The sequence below is a fragment of the Micropterus salmoides genome, unplaced genomic scaffold, assembly GCF_014851395.1.
Source record: "Micropterus salmoides isolate LMB-PRFRI ecotype aquatic unplaced genomic scaffold, ASM1485139v1 Ms_hic_scaffold_9, whole genome shotgun sequence".
Taxonomy (NCBI): domain Eukaryota; kingdom Metazoa; phylum Chordata; class Actinopteri; order Centrarchiformes; family Centrarchidae; genus Micropterus; species Micropterus salmoides.
This window is the reverse complement of record NW_024044681.1, coordinates 2,942,636-2,947,089: the sequence shown is the minus strand read 5'-3', so window position 1 is coordinate 2,947,089 and position 4,454 is coordinate 2,942,636.

Below are 4,454 nucleotides of genomic sequence, written 5' to 3'. Positions count from 1 at the left end.
TTAACACTGAATTTTGATAAAACAACTGGGTGTTTTTAAAAATTATAGTCCCAAAAGCAACAAAAGTGAACACATTAGCCAAATAGAGGAAAGGGCATTACTAAGTGATTAATTGCATTTGCATTTAAAGTATGCATTTCAAAATGCAATGAAAAATAATATACACATTATATTTATAGTTTCCTTATCCTGTCTTAATTGGTGAGTTAATATTTACATATTAAATTGCAAAATGTTTTTGTAAAAGGCTTAAATTTGTTTTAGTTTTTGACCAGTTATGTGTCTTTGGTTGTTTGTTGTTTGTTGGTACTGCAACTTTCAACAATAAGGTAACTCAAAGAGCTTACATAAAACTTTTAAAATACAAAATAGATCTAAGAAGACACAAACTTAAATAGTTGATATAAAAAAAAGTGATTTATTTTACACAAATTTTTACTTTTAAACTAAAGGATTTATTATTTATTATCCATACTAATATATATTATATTTTTTTTTATATATATTTTGTATTATCATATATACTCTTACCTAATCAGATGGGTTGTCTGCGGCATTTGTGAGTACTTGGACTCCGTATTCCCGCCTGTCAACTCATATTAATAAAATCTTAATATACTGGATTACTCATACTGGATTACAGCAAATGACCTTCAGCAGCCACTTATTAGTTTCATGACAATAAATATCTGAGTTGGAAGAGTGTGAGAGTCAAGGTCAGAAAAAAGCTCATAACAAACTCCCCCCTTATGGAAATTGGTAACCACGGCAACCACAAATTCATATGAGTGGTGGAACAAAAAAAACCCAACAACATAAATATCTCCTACTTTCTAAGCTGACAGCAGGAAAAAGAAAAATAATAATAATAAACACCCTCCAGGTTATCATGTTTCACAACCCCAGCAGTGAATCACCAAATCTACCCCCCCCCCTCCACACACACACACACACACACACACACACGCACACACTGCTCCTCTTTGTGCATATATTCCCACTGTGTAATGCCAGACATCTTTAGTGGTGACTCTCCAAACTGCCTACACTGAACCACAACATGCAAACATCACATGCATGCAGAGCGTTTAATCTGCTTTGCATCGCGTTGTCAAATGCACGACACACTCATGCTTAAAATAGTCCAGAGGTGAATCTGCTGGAGCGAGAGAGTGAGTCCAAATGTCACTGTTTCCTTAATGTAAAATTACATCTGCAGAGGTCAAGCTGTATATGTGTGTGTGTGTGTGTGTGTGTGTGTGTGTGTAACAACCTCCTTCGATCTACAGCTTTCTAGACAGTTTTCTCAGAAACAAGCTAATCCTGTCCTCAGGGGGTTTAGTGATAAAATGACTTCCTGGAAAGAAGAAAAAAGTCTTCATATGTACAACCAGGACATTAGATGTAAACTGAGCAGCGTCTCCTCTTCTGAGACCAAGAAAGAAACAGAGCTCCCACTCAAGAGAGTTTAGAGAAGTACTGCTGCACCACCTAGTGGAGGATCATGAGACCGCAAAGGCTTTTATACTTTTAACACCAAATAAAGCACCACATAGATATAATGCTGGTCAATGGAAACCATGTATCTCCAAATGTGGAGATTTCTAATTTAAAATGTTTTCCAAAAATATTACGAGTAACATATTAGAAAGAAACCTTCAGACTGTGAAATGAGCTTTTTGTCACAAAGCTAAAAACATTGCGTTTTATTCTTTGTTAATGAAAAGTTGACATTTTGGCCCACGGGGTCAGTGGGGTCAAGGGGCCCCAAAACCGGAGTCAAAACTGATGATCTGAATCAAGGTTCTCAAGGTTTTGTGGTTATGGTATGTCACTGTACAACTCAGATTGTACAATGAAAAGCAGCTACAGCTCACACAAGCTGCACAAATAAGAGTAATAACTCGAAAGGAGCAAAAAAATAAAATAAATAGAACAACGTGGAATTAGAAAAGCAATCAGAGAAATAGGCTGGCAATATTCTATATATTCATTATTGTGAACAAATTCTTCGGTCATCAGTGATGCTACGTTGGTGGCTTCGTACATTAATTATGCTGTCTATGGTTTCTCAACACTGTCTCACTTCCTGTCTGTGGCTCTCAGTTCGGAGCTTATTGGTTCTTTCTGAAGACATAAATCTTAGAAAACACCTCACAGATATAGTTTTCATTATAAAATAAACGGATCAGTGATTTCCTAAAGCAGCTGCTCACTGTAGTATAAACAGGAAGAAATAGTGCATCTGTTGGAGACTATTTTCATGTGGTGAATAAACTACAGTGTTTGTGTTCAGTGAGGCTCACTGATGGGTTTAATTGTTTTAAAAGGAAACTGAATTCTCACTCAAGCACAATTCTCACTGAAATCTCGTGAGAGGCGAGTTGTTGTAAGAAGACTCCTTTCCATGATGCTGTCAGACACCTGAGACACTCTGAGCCGGTGGCAAAATAACTTTTTGTGGACCTAAATTTTTACAGTTGCAGTCGCCCTGAAGGAATACGTTGCAGCCACTGCAGCTGGTTCAGCTGCCGGCTGAAGCATCTGCTGCACAGATTTATAACCTTCTGTCATTTCAATACCAATATGTGAACATAGAGCCCAGGTTTAAAAATACAACAATTTTCATGTATTTGAATTAAGTATTTCATTTTTAAATCACTTTCTACTTCTACTCCACCACATTTATTTCACTGCTTTAGTTACTTCAAAGATTCAGATTAATAAATAAATAAATAACAAATACAAATGATTATTATAGCTACCCAGCAGTATGTAACGTCATTAAAATGCCTTTACCAGCTGCAACATTAAATAACATACATTAATCTATGAATCTTTATAATCCAATATAAGTTTAATTTGATGTTAATAATTTGTACTTTTACAAAGTAACATTTTAAATGCAGGTCTTTTACTTCTGACAGAGTATATAGTCAGACTTTAGTAAAAAGTCTGAGTCGTTGTTCCACCACTGCAGGAAGGGACTTAGAAATGATAGAGAGGGGGAAATATCTGCAGATTTTATTTTATACAAACCTGAAGTCAGATTCAGATGTGAGCGTTTAAAGCATTTTTGTTATTTAACTTTGCAGCTTAAACTTGTATGTTGCAGCCTCCACAATGGAAATAATGTTTGAACTTGCATGAAAACTTTGCTAATGGAAAACACCTGTTGTGACTTCACTGATTGACGTGTGGAGAGAAGCACGTTTGAAAAGGTTCAAAGAGTCTGACTTTGTGCTGAATTACCTTTGAAGCTTCAGATAGTTATGTAGCACTTTTAAAACCTAAGGTACAAAGTGCTTTACAGGAGGAAGACATGAGGAGCAGGAACTAAAAGAGACAGAGAGTTAGAAAATTAAGAGAAAGGCAAAAAATGCTATGCAAGGATGAGAAGCTGTTGCAGTGCTTTCTTGCTTACAGCGCATTGCTGTTTATATATTTATTCATTTATATGACAAAGAGCTTATGGGCATGATTGGCCAGATCAAATAGACTTTGTATTTGATATTGGGTAAAAAGCGACAGATGACACAGAAATGAGACAAGAGGCATTTTGTAATATGTATTTATATATGTATATATCTTAAAAATACATTTGAGAGTAGTTTATGTTTTGAAATCAGGCTAAAGTCGGACATCTACCATCATAAAATCCTGTGAGGGGTCTGATATAAGACAGCGATGTCCTAGGTTTGGATCAATCATTCAAAACTTTATTACAGACTCAAGGTCCAAATCTTACTCACAACAATACATAAAGTACATGCCCACAACACACATGCATACATACGTGAATCATGATCCCAGTAGGAAACTGTTCAAACCTCCTACTTTCCAGCCCGTCCTCACCAGAGAAACAGACGTACATGTTGATCATGCAGCAGCTTATTACGACCGATATTTAGATTTTTTGTTAAGCTGCAAACCTCTAGTGGCAGAAGAAGTCAGGTGACGTAGTATAAAGAGTGTCAAAGTCCATATAAGCAAGAGGTGGTGTGGTGGATGAGTAATCTCAGGACTTTCACTCAGGAGATGGAGGTTTGAGTCCAATGTTAAAGAAAGTCAACGGTTTGTTTGAAGTTGTTTTGTAGACAACTTACGTCACGTGACTTATATCATGTACTTATTTTAACCCAAACCACCATCTTTTCCTTAACCTAACCAAGTGGGATTTTTGGCCTAAATATAACTAAATACGAACATTTCACAAAGTTTTACCACAGTAGTAAAACTACAATTCACTTCTGTATGAATCTGTATTTAGGAGTGTAGACTATTTATTTCAATTTCATACCACAGAATAAAAACTCCAGTGACACTTATTTCAGCACAGTGGGGTGGGATGTTGGAGACCCTGTTAACACCTAGTAGCCTCCTCAGAGGGGCGTTAGACGAGGGAAAGTGAAGGAGGAAAGTTCCCCAGCCTGCTGGATTTGGCCCCAGCAGGC